At 39.5% G+C, this 14,846-nt stretch overlaps 2 long non-coding RNA genes across 2 annotated transcripts in view; one reads left to right on the top strand and one right to left on the bottom strand.

Annotated features, from left to right (window-relative positions):
* The window catches only part of LOC122164890, a 113,802-nt gene that overhangs the window by 95,247 nt on the left and 3,709 nt on the right, over positions 1–14,846 (top strand). The window lies entirely within an intron of this gene.
* On the bottom strand, positions 2,512–9,889 carry LOC122164893. The gene is made up of 4 exons (XR_006170339.1): positions 9,809–9,889; positions 6,805–6,967; positions 6,042–6,201; positions 2,512–2,803 (listed from the first exon to the last, which is right to left on the bottom strand). It is a non-coding gene; the product is annotated as an uncharacterized LOC122164893 (long non-coding RNA).

Here is a 14,846-nt window from a genome sequence, read left to right as displayed (position 1 = left end):
AAACAAAACATTAATTATGGCTCCAAAACAGGAATCAGGATGGGAAACAGCAGCTGGGTGAGAGAAGGAAGATGGAAGAGATGATTTCTCATTTAAAATACATTTCTTCAATCATAACACTGCAGGAAAGTGGGAACTTGCAGCTGGGCACAGAATTGTGGTCAGAGGGAAGGGAATGAGCCCTGGGCACCGGGCAGCACTGTGTGCTAAGAGCAGGGAGAACTGTGTGGGGTTGGGGGCAGGGCAAAAGATGCCCGTGTCCCACTTCCATGCAGCACAACTGCAAAAGGTTTTGTTTCTGTGTCAGAGTTCGGAGCAGGAAGCATGTCTGTAAGTAAAGTCAAGTGACTTTTCTATTTCTACAGGCTTGTCAGCTTAAAGGTCTCTCCCTCCTCTTTTTTCTCCTTCTTATTTCTCAGCAAGAAGGGACAAAAGAGAAATAGCAAGTTTGTTCACCATCTGAGATTTTTTTCATCCTAGCTGTTGTAGCTTGACCAATGAATCCAGCTTAACAAAAATATTTCCCTTTGTAGGATGAACATTCAAAGACTTCACTGGTCTGCATCCAAAAGTGAGATGCTACTTTGTTTGAATGCCAAGGATTGTACAAAAAAACCCAGTTACACAGGGCATAATATTAATTCTCATGAGGTCTTGAGGAGCAGCAGTCACATACTGCTCAGTGAGACTCAGTGAAATTTCTCTTTTTGCATATTTCCATCACTACGTGTATGGATCTTCCATGTATGTCAGCAGGAGTAGGGGAAAGCAGACTTTGTGTTTGCTCCCCAGGGAAGCTGGACATGCAAAGTGTGTTGCAATGATACTATTACTTCCTGTACATTTATATTTTCTACACCCAAGCACTGATTTGCTCCTTATTTAAGCAACATTTTCTTGATAAATTAAAAAAGCAGCAATAGCCATTACTGCAGGCTATATACAGCCTCTAATATCACTTAAGCATATTACAGAATATAATATCTGGTACTTAACGACTAACTTGCATATGAAAGCTCACATAATGTCTCATAAAACCCTTAAAATGGCTTCAGTTTAAGAGTCTCTTTAAAAAAAAAACACCTTCAGGGAATATTGTAAATGAAGTAGCACTCCAGCCTTAGAAAAAAAAAAAATCACACACTTGCAGAAATTTTTAATATAAATTGAACACATTAAAAATTAATTTTGCATGACCATTTCGCATTGCAGTGCCAATGCATAGTTAAGATAAGGCCTTAACTCTTCTTTGTTTAAAGTAACATGGAAATGTGTCTTTCTCTTCGTTATCTGTCCGTAATTAAAATTTTCATTAATCAGAAATTGGAACCCCATCCTCTGTAATGACATCCCTGGCTGGAGATCAATGAGACCCTACCTGTTTCACTGAGGAAACTTGGTGTAAACTTTTAGCAAGCTCATTAAAAAAAGGCATGACCTTACAATTAGATATGGCTGTGCAGAGCTGCATGCATGTTTATGTCTTATGTTAGTCAGGGAAAAGAATTTTGTTTGCTGGTCTGTTTTATGACACTTTGCTCACAGAAAACTTGTAGATTCTCCAGTGACGTCAATTGTCATCTTTGTAGACTCATCTGACAGAAGTGCTGGCATCAAAGATGCTATAGCAAGAAACAGTTTGAAGATATTAGACTTCAGTGGGAAGTATATACAGAAGAGGCCTTTACCAGTTTTCCTCTTCTGCAGTTTTTTGGTTAGACTCATGGCCATGGTTTTACGACGAGGAGCTCCCCTGCCAGGTGTACTGAGCTCTGTGCTCCATACAAGTGATGACTGCTCTTAATGGCTGAGAAACACCCTAATCTTTGAGATGTCACTGTGTCACAGCAGGCAACAGAATGTTCCCTGGTTGGACTTTGTTGAGATATTTGCTTCTTTTAATACCCAAAAAGTATGATAACTTAGTCCTTTATGTTATTTACCTGTTGGACTTACCTAAGTTTATAGCCACATACTGAAAGCTTGTTATGTGTATAAACACTTCAGAATATTACAAAATTATAATTCCTGACATTTGTCTATGTCAGGGATTAAAATCTTCACAATGTTCAGTAATTCCATTGGAGATGTAGAAGCAGAATAATTTGCGATGTGGATTTCATCACTGCTATGGCTTCATCACTCCTATGGCTTCTTGGGTCAGTAGTGCATTTATATATTTCTTTGGAAGTTAAAATACAGTATTTAGTTCAAACACAGAATCCTTAAGGCTGCAAAAGACCTCTAAGCTCTGAAGTCCAAGTCCAGCCAGCCCCACCGTGTCCACTGACAACGTCGCTCAGTCCCACGTCTCCACAACTCTTGAACACCTCCAGGAATGGGGAATCTACCACCTCCCTGGGCTGGCTGTGCCAGTATCCAACCACTCTTTTAGAGAATAAACATTTCCCACTATCCAAATTTCACTCTGCTAGTGGATGCGCCTTCAGAAGAAGTGCACAATAGAAGTGCTTCCTCTTCCCCTCCCCCCCTCCCCAGTTGCATCTTTACTTCATGTGTTTTAAATGCCTATAGGTTATGAGAACCTATGAGGTAGAGTGATAAGGCTGGTGGGCCATCCTCACCACACTTCATAGCTACATACAACACCTGGGACACAGGGTGCTGAAAGATTCTGTGGTTTTAATTGACCTCTTCATCAAACATACCCATCTACTCTCAGGGCTGATTTCAGGTTGGATGTGCATGTACATCTGTGGCAGTTCTGCAGATACGTGGCAGAAAGTTCAGTGGGAAAATCATCACGTTGTTCTTTATGGGAAAGATTCTTTCTACTGTAACACTGCAAGAGAATAAAAAGAAATTATCTTTCACTACAAGTCAATTTGTGGGACATAATGGCACAATTTAGAAAGGAATATTGCAGACAGTAAGACCACTTGGATTAGAAGTCTTGAATCAGTTTGCAGGGCTATATATTTCTATAGCATTGTGTTTTGTTGTGTGGGGAATTTAATAAGAGATGTAAATCTAAAAAGCATGATGGTATTTCCATAAAATATAAAAGATTCATGTATTATAAATAGATACGATAAATAAATAATTTATGTGAAGGTATATCTGTGTGATTGTGTGTAGGTAGGCACACATTCACTTTTCTTTTTGAACTAATTAGTAGTGAAGTCATCTATCGTGCACTGCCCTGTGACCTGTGCAAGAGCTTTAATGGCATTTCCTACAAAGAGCTGAAGGTAGAGCCTGTTTTGTGCTGAGCTATGGCAGCTCTAACTCATTCAGGTGGGGAATACAACAAGCCACGAGCAGAACAAAGCTATCCAAAGTGCCGAGGCAGCCCTCAGTACCACAGTGGCAAACCTGAGCCCCGGGCATGACACAGGGGCTTGCATAGGCTCCTAACATCACCATTCTAGCAATCTGCTGCACGTTCCTCTGCATCTTTCAGCAGCACCATGACAACGTTTTTGCTGCTCTGATTGACAATGTTCTGCACGGTGTGCCAGCTCCCCAAGAGCACGTGCACTGCTCATTAGGATTAAGTCACACAAACTATCTGGTAAGCACTTAAGGCTATGGATTTCTCCTTGGTAACCTGTTCATCTAAAGATATCCGGCTATACAGCCTCCTATTTTTAGGATAGGTGGGACTCATCTAAATAAAGGCATGAGCAAAACAAAATTGGAGGAGGGCTCCAGAACATTAGAGAAAAATCCTGTGTGACTTCAGTTATGTTATTAACTTTTCCACTTTTGCTGCAGAAGTTGTTTCTGTCAATATTTTACTTTAGCTGTGCTGGATGGGAGGAAGGAGCAGGGTCCAAGCAGATGGCTGTCAGCAAACTGATGACGGCAGTTGAGAATTAGTGTCCAAATACAGTATTTAAAACTTGCTACAGTACATAGTTCCCTGCGTACGCATGCCAAAATAAATCTGGTTTGGAGAACCTTTCAGGATCTTTATTTTATTTTTATTTGGAGCTTATTCTATTAAGAACAACTAAGCAGCAGCATACCTTCGCCTCGCAGTATCTAATATCCATCAGATATTAGATACAGAACCAGGCGAACCAGAAAGCCCTCCCCAGCATTTCCTCACTCCAGCTATTGACTATTTAAGCATCTCTAAGTGTTAAGATGAATGGTAATTGAGCAATAGTATTAATTTGCACCTGTTCCCCCCCCCCATGCGCAGCACTGTTAAAGCCTCTCTTTTTTTCTTCCTGCTGCTTTTTTTCTTCCTCCAGGCAGCCCTCCTGTATTAAGAGATGGGTACCATCACTCTAGGAATATCTGACTTAAAATTTCCAAGAGGCTGAGCAGAAAAGTTCCAGCACCTGAAGCACCTCTGCTTTTAGCAGATGAGTGCTGCAAAAGGCAGTGGCTATTTAGCTTTGGGTCTGCATGTGACTAATATGTTGTTGTAGATACCTGGCTGCACTGAGGTCAGAGCAGGGGCAAGCTGTCTCTTCTGCAGTGAATTAGAGGCTTACATTCATTATCTTCCAATACCTCATTAAAACAGCTTTAATGTGGTGAACGGTTGATGGTAGACAAAAGCTTTAATCTTGTGAATATCAAACACACCTGTGTTACATTTCCTCTTGCGAGCAGTTAGCAGAAACAGGTTAACAAGCTATTTTAACTCCTTAATCTGCTGAATTTGCGTGGAAACCAGACTTTCACCAGTCACCTGAGTTTGAACTCAAAAAAAAAAAAAAAAAGCAGCCCGCTAACACCCCTAATTTATCAAGCTCTTTTTTCAGACTCTGACTGCTCTAGACACTTTTAATCATCTGTTTAATTTTGCACCTTTTTTTTTATCCTGATATATTATATGCAGGTTATACTTAAGGCCCAGATTTGCCCTATTTTTCTTCCTCATCTGACCTAGATTCAAATTTACACACTGTGAAATAGCTAATAAATCCCCATTAAGGTTGTAAAAGGTGAAGGTTCAACCAATGTGCAAGTCATCAAGTTCTAATGTAAAACTGAATGAGCCTTGATATTAGCAGCAGCCTCAAAAAGTGAGGCTGAAAGGCTCTACAGGTTTCCAGCTCTTTTTATGGGAGGCCATGCTTAAATCACCTAATCCGAGACAGCTCTGCTAAGCCCATACAACAACAGTGACAACAACAGACCTCAATAACAGCGAGGAAAAAATAACGGCCTTCTCCAAACATGGGATGCTGGTGATTTTAATTTGTACCACCAACACACTTTTTATTTCCCAGGCATTCCATATATTTTACTGCAAGTAAATACAGTTCAATAAATATTTCCTAATAAATACTACAACCTCTAAATACAAACATTCATGTGAAGCCGTCATAAAACTTTTCTTTTGTGTATCAATCCATGTTTCTGAGGCAGAGGTGTTTTTAGTCTGCTGTTGGAGGCTCAGAAAAGTACTTTGTCAGTCCAACTTTTTCATCTTACTAGCCATAGAAAGTATTACAATGATTTACAGAGACATGCTGAAAGTAAATTACGTTGTAAACGCCTGTCCCTAGGGTCGACAAAGAATCACAGGGAAAAAATGCAAAAAGTTTGAAATTCCCAACAGCAAAGGTTGACAGGAAAATATGGTGTTGTTTTTCTATGAGTAAAAGTAACTTTTATGTTGTGTTTTCCCATGAGAAATTATAAACTTTCAAAGGAATTTTAGTCTCTTGTATGCACACATAAGAGCAATTTATCTGGTACTGCCCCAGTGAAAACACTGTTAAGACTTTAAAGCTGTTAGAACTATGGCTGAACTTCATCTAGACTGCTACTACTTATTTGTTCTTGCTGCCTCTTCTTGTCAAAACATTTACTCAGACTTCGAAGAGTTGCAAGTTGGCAACGTGTTAATAATATTAGAATGCATTTGTGTCGGCCATGTGGCTGCAATATTTGAGTAAATTCATCACTTATTTAATGAATAATGAATTCACGAGAGTAGCTATGGAGACATAGAACCATATGTAGTAAATTAAATGGGAACTTGTCAACGTACAGTAACAGCGAATGTCACCAAAGTAGTTTTGTCTGTTTTATAGCAGTGGTGATGCACTTACATTGAGATTGGTGTGTGTACTTTCCTTACTACGTATAGTTCAGTCACATTTTTTCACACCTAAGTTGTAACAGTGATTTCCAACAGGTGTGACGACAAAGTGAGAATTTACACAAGTTTCTCTTTGGTAGCAAAGGTGGAAGAATTTCAAGATATTCAGCCTGCAAGTAATTAACATTTTGAAAAGATAGTTACAGAACTGCAGAGGTTTGCTTATTATTATTATTTATAAGTCACAAAAGAAGTGAATGAAAATTACTCAGATTAGTTCTCAGCTGCCCTAGAACACAGTGGAAACTCCAGACATCAAGGATGTCTTCCAAGACAATCAGGAGGGAAAAATCAGGCCTAAAGAATAGCAACAGCTCTTCAGGAAATTAATAGGAAATTATGAAAATAGGGTGGTGAATAATTTCGGAAAGTTGGGCCCACATTTACATTAGTATTCAGAGCTGTTAGCAGCTTTTTGGACATCAACTCAGGTCTCACTGGTGCTGTGTGCCCCATTTGCAGTGTTCAGTGGTTAGCGTTACATCTAAGAGTTGGAGGGAGTTTCCAGTTGGGGAGTTAAGGAGGTATTTCAGGTTGGCTGATCTTCAGCTTCCAACTCTGACCTGTATCTAAAGATCTTAGAGAATCCGTATTCATAGGCTCCACCAACAAAGTGGTGAGAAAAACATAATGTGTAACTAGAGCTGTAGGTTTGGAGCTGTGTAATGCTAGCAAGCATACCATATTTGTGCGCATAGCTAAGTTTTACTAACCTGGAAAATATGTCTGGTGCAACTCAAGTAGCTGTAGAATTTGAGATCTTGCAGAGTTGACCAGGTAACTTCGTATTCTGTGCTGACATTCTACTTTTGGTGTAGAAAGAGAGAACTTCCTGATGATCTAGCCAAAGGCTGTTCATGTTTATAAGAGGCATAGCTTCATTGTAATCAGAAAGAATAAAAAGCATCATGTTACCATATAAAACACAGAACTCCACTCCTGATGGCCTCAAGGCAGGACAGGAAATAGTCTTTAAAAAAAACAAAAGCAGAGCTCACATAGACTGGAACTATCTTCATTTTAAATTTATTAGAATCATAGAATGGCCTGGGTTGAAAAGGACCACAGTGCTCATCCAGTTCCCACCCTCTGCTGTGTGCAGGGTCCCCAACCAGCAGACCAGGCTGCCCAGAGCCACATCCAGCCTGGCCTTGAACGCCTGCAGGGATGGGACATCCACAGCCTCCTTGGGCAACCTGTTCCAGTGCCTCACCACCTTCTGGGGGAAAAACTTCCTCCTAATATCCAACCTAAACCTCCCCTGTCTCAATTTAAAACCATTCCCCTTTGTCCTGTCACTATCCATCCTCATAAACAGCTGTAAGAAGCTGTTGGAAGACTACTACAACCAGCAAGTATCTAGCTTGTAATGTATTCTGCTTAGGACATCCTTGAGGCTGCAGAAATTTTAAATGCTCTAAAAACCCAGAGACGTTTCAAGCCATAGAGAGTTCCAATCTAGTCTCTTTTCAGGCATAAGACTCTCCAACAAGTAGTTCCTGAAGAGCTAGTCTGTGCCACTGAGCCCAGTGAGACTGCTGTCATGACTGTATTATCCACCCACTGCCCCTCTGTGCACAGTAACCCAGACCTCATTCTCCTAAAGACACAAGTCAGACAGTGGATCCATTTTTACAGACAGCTCCTGGGATCTTCCTCCTAAGATTCATTACAATGTAATCTCAAGAACCCATGTCACACCTACAAAACTTTCCCTTTATTTTTTCAGCTGTTGAGTTGTGTTACATCTCCTCATGTCACGTCACGTTGAATAGCATTATTGCCTTCAGAAATGACGGGATAGAGCGTGACTTAATGTGTTTTGAATGATGTGACACTATGTGACATATGTCATAAAATCATTGTCACCCATCAAAAACAGTGACAGATCAAATTCAAACAAATCTTACTATATACTTTTAGTGGCTACCCAATCAAGTAAAAACAAGTGTTTCAAATTGTGAGCCAAAAGCGTAGGAGTGTGACTCATTTTCGGTCAGTTCTTATATGCTTAACTGGTTTTACATTTCTTCCACATTTCTTCACAAGTGTTTTATCCTTTTAGTGGGGAGGAAACTTGTCTAGTTCATTTATATTGTTCAAATATTGTTCGTATTTGTCAGTCCATTATTTCTAAAAAGGTTTTGTAGTCGTTTCCATGAATCATCTCCATTTACCTTATCTTTCCCAATGCTTTTGAGTTATTACTGTGTTATGGAAGTATCAATATTGTGGAAAAGGTTGAATTTGTCATCTTGCAATGCAGCAAAAGGAACTATCAAGGAAAAGGAAATAATTTTCAGTAATTCCTCATCTGATGAGTACAACGTCTATTCAAAAATACCATACTAGTTTATTTCCACCCTACATATCTGCTCACTGAATATTAATAATAAGAGATGTAAGACAGGAGGGAGAAAATTAAAAATAGTTTTGCAAATGAATTGCTTCATCTTCAGACATCTCCCATCTTCAGCATGGGAATAAGCCCATACAGCTTCTCAAGATTGCAGTTGGGACAACTGGCAATATCCAGCAAGCAGTACCAATGTATTAGTATTGCACTATTTGCAGAGTCAAAGACTGAAGCTTTTCAGTGGGGAAAGGCATCATCATACAGTGAAGGGATGTGAATGATAGTGTGGGTGCCATCCACCATTGTGATCACATAAGGGAACCCTGAAATGTCATAAAATTCCACTTTGATCTGTTGTCACTACTGTTGGTTGTATGGAAAATGAACACGTTTAATTAACTGCCTGACCAAAGCAGCTGTTACCTGACATAAAACTTTGAACACTGATGCCCAGCATATCCCACTAGGTGTTTGAATGTGCCAGTGGCATAAGACTGATTATATTTTTACTGAATGACACAGCATGATTCCTCTCGCAACACGTTCAAGTCAAGATCTTCTTTAAATCCTTCACAGAGCCCATTGATGCTCCAGCCCAAGTTGCTTAATAATGCTGTTGTTCAGCCAACAGGATACACCACACATCAAAACGAGTCTGGGCCAAACCTGCTTCTTTAGCTGTTTTTGTTCTACAAGCATTCCTGCTGCCTACACCATGGATACGTTTGGCTTATGATTCCCATCACTGGTTGTAGAAGTACTATTTTATTTATATTCAATTTCTATCATTTATGGCAGATGGTTATTTACCCTAATTTTTTAAAGTTACCTTGGCTGCAGAATTTCAAATCACAAGCAAACTATCCAAGTCAGAGGCAACTTGAAGTTCAGTTATTTTCACCAAAGTTATTTTCATAACAGAGCTCGCCCTGTGCCTGCAAGTCTGCACACATGCAAACATCACATTTTTATACAGTTTTCTGATGCTTGGAAGTACTTTTCTGCTCTACATTTCTCTACACATAGATTTCTTTATTTGTATGTAAGTATATATAAAGTAAGCCTTTTCCACATATATGAAATATTTATGAGTTATTATGTTATTTCATTAACGAAAAGGATACCCTGCACATAGCAGAAGATTTTCTAAATGTCATTATCAAGTTATAAATCAAGTTTTGAAATACAGTAACCTCTGGACGTGGAGAATTCTCTCTCTCTTAGTACTTCTAATACTGATTACCTCTCCATTCCCCTTTTGTAGTAATTGAACAGATCATTATGATGGGAAACAGAGGTACAGCAATAAAGTATCGGCACAATAGAAAGGTGCTATAAAGAAAGGGAAGAAGATTACTCACCTGTATCAGAAGATTCCAGGTTCACAGAGGAAAGATCCACTAGGGAGGGATCTTTAGAAAGAGATCCTTCCCCAGTTGCAGTCAGCCCTTAAATGGGGTCTAAGAGAGGTGGAGCCAGGTTGCACCCCTTCCAGTCATACAGGTGAATTGCCTTCACCTGTGCTCCCAGGGCTGACCAGGTCCTTTCCTCAGGTGCTCCATCAGTGGTTCAGGCTGTGACTCAGCAGTTCCCATGCACTTTTCTATGCTGTAATAGCCACAATGTGTTGTAGTAAGCTAAGAGTATACACTGTGCACAGAAGAGGGCAGTTTCTCAGCCAGAAACAAAGTGGCACAGCCTCACCAATTTCAGAAGAGATATTCAGGCTTAATATGTGGCCATTAAATAATATCTAACTTGCATACAGCATTTTCTTCCACAGGTTTCAAATCATTGCAAGAGAAATAGACCCCAGTCCTGCAAACATTTATGTGTGCGTAACTGTGCATAGGGGAATAATCCCATTAAATCAATGGGATTACTCGTGTGCATAAAGTTAAGCATGTGTGTAAGTGCTTGCTGGAGCTGGGCCTGAGAGAAATGACAGGGTTTTTGAGCCACTCATAGAGAGGATGTGAATGTTCCTATTCTGGTTGTGTAGCTTCAAACACTCCTCTCAAAGTCAAGTGATATTTGTGAAGGAAAAAATTGCCCTTTTTTTCATCAACTCAGGACATTTTAAGAATCTGTAAACAATCAACTGTCATAACACAAGCACAGCTTATAAAGAGGTCTCAGTAAAGCTGAACAAATCGGTTATGGTCTGAATTCACTGACAATTTGGGTGCCTACAAGGCCCTATGACGTCGTATCCTTTTGTATTTGCAAGTTTATATAAATGGACTTGAATCTAAAGGTCGTAAACTATGTGTACATGTGAATCATGCTTTATTTCTTGATAATCTTGATAGTCAAGTGGAAGTATAATTGAAAACTGAAAGAAGCAAAAAAATAGAAATAGCAATTATGAAATCAGGGGGGAAAAAAGCGGTCCTGTTTGTACATGAAGAGAAACCAATTCAGCCTAAGTCAGGGGACACAAAAGTTCGCTACGTAGGCAGATGACTGAGTCAGAAATATTTTGGGAAAAGAAAAATGCTGTGCCTAAAAAGTCCTCTTATCCAGGGAACAGCTAAGGACTTAGGAAGAAAAATGGAGAGAACTTCTTATCTATAGTTCATCTTCCAAAGAATCATAGAATGGTTTGGGTTAGAAGGACCCTCAAAGATAATCTAGTTCCAATCACTTGCCTCAATTCTCAACCAGAATTTAAACACATCAGTTCTTAGGGCTGGTCAGAGGCAGATAAACCCAAGCAAGGATGTATCTGCACATCATATTCATAGCTCCATAACTGTTACATATTAGGTGAGTATCGCCCAGAGATCGAGAACAGGTGATTAAAACTGGAGAAATTCAACTTACCCTTTCACTATTTTGTTTATTGAATAAACCAGCGATTTACAGTATGTTGACTCAGACCCTCGTGGTGCAGAGCAGACCCTTGAAAACAGCCAGTCTTTGAAATAAACACACAAATATTAATATATAAATTATTAGCATTAAATATCAAATATAAGCATATATGAAATAGCAAATGTGAGTGACAGTATAAAGCATAGGGACTAGAACTAGCCTGACCCCTATATATTACAGAAATAAAAGTAGGAAACTGTGTGTGGTCTTCCTCTGATGCTGTACTCAGGATTTTTATTGCAAACACCTTTCTTTAAACACCCATTCAACATGCATCCATCTGTCAGGCGATGTTTTCCACAGCAGTGTTAATGTGCATGTGCCCCCATCCACTTTGGTAGTTCGCACCTTTAACTAGGGCTGGAGCCAGAGTGAAATAAATAGGCTTCCACGGTTTGAGTACGAAAGGCTAAAAAACTGTGAGGGATGCTCCATTAAAAAGAAGGAATACATCAAAAAACAAAGGACTGAGGAAGGACAGAATGCAGGTTTGAAAGGCAATGGGCTTTAAAACCTTTCTTGCAGATATCTCTTCCAGAAAGTAAGAATGACTAATAGCTCAGAAGCAGAACAGAAAGTAGTACCCAATGAACACATGCACTGTCTGAAAGAAGAACCCTTTGCTCAGCTCACAAGCAGATGCTGTACCTTAGCTTGTCTAAAAGACATCTGGTTTTAGATTGCTTGTCCGGAAAGGCTTAAGAAGACTTCTGCTTAAAAAGACTTGTTAGTTTTAGCAAGAGCTCCTCAAAGAATGCATCAGTCTAAGCTCTGAGTTTCCCTACAGCATTTTACCTTTCTTCTTCAGAAAAAAATAAATAAATCAGTGAGATATGAAACTTGAAAAAATACACTGTGAAAGTTACCGCCTTAATGAAATATTAAAAATGCATCAGGAATACGGTTCTGGCATTAAAAATAAACAATAACATTTCCTCCTAGTTACGGTTCACTTCAATTCTTTAAAAATTAATTATTACCTCTTTAAATATTTGATTAAATTAGATTTGGGTGGGTTATCGCTATCCACAAAATACATGTTGTTGTGTACGAATTTGCTTTCTTCAGTTTCTGACATGTAGGGGCGTGTTGTATGGCTGTATGATTATTAGAAAACTAAATCCAACAACTCAGTTTTGGCAGTTTGCAAAACATATACTACAAAGTATGTACTGAATCCTGTCACTTTGGATGAAAACGCAGTATTATGTTAGAAATCTCTAATAAAAGAGGAAAAGTAAAGCAGCAAAATTACATTATACTTGGGACTTTCACATCACATCTTATCATGCTGGTATATCTCACGTGGTAGAAAGGCCACATTATTTTTAATAATGGTTAATTAGGATTTGGGGATAATAGCCTAGAAATCATAAGAAAATGCTAGACACATAAAGCCTGTTCTGCTCTCAGTGCATGAGGATTTATAACTACGTAGATAGCAAGGAGAGAATAAACCCTGTAGCGTGTCCTAGGAGAGGTAAGACAATTATTTCTCAAGTATTTTGATAAAAGCAAATTAGTATGTCCAACTGGATAAATAAGAAATGCTGTTGGGTGACTGCAGTGCTGATATAGAGTTATAAAATATTAATTTAAGTGAAACACGTATTATAAAGGTAGTCTGTAATGATAATAACAATAAATCTTTCTTTTCTCTCCTTTTGCCTATGTTTTACTCAGAGATTTAGGGCTACTGGGATGATGGCTTGCCAGTCCAGTTCCCCTTTATAACCAAACAACCAAACAATAGCAAAAGGTTTCTCAGTCATTTTCCTTTTTCCCTGTTGGAGGAGAGGATTTTAGAATTATGAGAAAGACTGTCAGTCCTTGGCTTCCATACCAGTATTGCTAACAGGAAAACACAGAGGGAGAGGGTTTTTCTTGGCAGTGGGGATGAGGACATGTACCAGCAAAGAGCAGTGTTGCGACTCAGTTCAATCTGCCTAGGTCAGAGAGGAGTCAGCACAGATTTTGGTCGTAAGAGACCCAAACTAAGTTTAAACACGTGATTTAGGAGATAAAAAAAGATTCAATGTGACCTGTGCCAAAACGTCAGTAACCCAAATTTTACTCATTAAACTTCCCTTTAAAGATAAATTATGCATAAGCTTTATTTTAGGAGGTTTAGGTTAGATATTAGGGGGAAGTTTTTCACACAGAGGGTGGTGATGCACTGGAACAGGTTGCCCAAGGAGGCTGTGGATGCCCCATCCCTGGAGGCTTTCAAGGCCAGGCTGAATGTGGCTCTGGGAAGCCTAGTCTGCTGGTTGGCGACCTGCACACAGCAGGGGGTTGGAACTGGATGAGCATTGTGATCCTTTGCAACCCAGGCCATTCTATGATTCATAACTGAAACAGCCAAAAAGGTGCATGTTTTCAGAAAGATCAGCTGAAGCGAAACTTTACCTGAAACCAAAAGTTCTTTCTGTTTTGTGCTTCTTCAAGAGAGAGAAATGACTGAATTATAGAACCAAACAGCATAGAAGAATGTTTGTCTTTGGGGAATATAAATTCTTTTTTCAACTACATCGAGAATATCCAACTTAATCCTTGGGAAGCCGACATTAAAAAAAATAAAAATAATTTAAAAAATTATTCTTTAAAATTAATATGACGATATCACAATGCCAGCATCTGGCTCCTGACATTATACATGTCAGATGGCTGCTTTGAAATGGTAATTGACTTTGTAGTAAAAATAAAGAGTAGGTGTCTTTAGACAAGTGTTCTTCCACATCCTTCATTGACATCCCATTGGTTATGCAGAGTTCAGACTTCAGTGTATAAATGCCTGTTGAATTGGTACAGTGGATAGGATTTCATGTCGCAATATGCATCCTCTCATTCATTAAGATGCACAAGTAAATAATGCCACTTCTCCTTTGTAGGAGAGTGCCTATCAGGATATATGCTTTATGCCATATACATCTGATAGCAACTCAGCTTCATGCACTGCTTCAAACAGCTTTACCTTGTACTTACTTTTTCAAACGGAGATGCCTAACTCTGCAGAAAGACTGAGCTTTTGGCATGAAATGCACCCATCTATCCAAGCAGCACAGTCTTCTCAGCCTAAAATAGATCTAGAGTGGACTGAAGAGGCTGCACAAGGCATTCATCTGCCCTTTGCTGTGAAGTAGAGACACCCAAATAATAGCAGCAAAATCCGGAGGCATATCAACCATCTTGTGGAGAATAAGAAAGAAAGTGCCTGGAAAACCAGCCTGCAGATTGAACTCTCTTCCTGCTTCAGAGCCATCCTTGGGTGCTTCAGTTCAACAGCTATATACAGCTCTGAAGCACTCAGAGTCGTAGGGAAGGAAGCTGGGCACGGGCAACAGCAAAGGAAAATCGTTTTCATCATTATATATGTAATAACCCGAGCTTCATTTGCATACTTTGATTTTCCTGTTCGGTAAAGTTTGATCCCTGAGGCACTCAGTCAGGTCACTTGAGAGGTGTTGGGAAGTAGCACGGAGAGGCAGTGGGGAGAGCTGGCCCACAGCCAAGGAAGCTGCC

The sequence above is a fragment of the Centrocercus urophasianus genome, unplaced genomic scaffold (assembly GCF_019232065.1).
Source record: "Centrocercus urophasianus isolate 14NV4802_14NV808 unplaced genomic scaffold, USGS_Curo_1.0 seq_28, whole genome shotgun sequence".
Lineage (NCBI taxonomy): Eukaryota > Metazoa > Chordata > Aves > Galliformes > Phasianidae > Centrocercus > Centrocercus urophasianus.
Note: the sequence above shows the minus strand (reverse complement) of the source record. Positions and strands in the feature narration are given on the sequence as shown.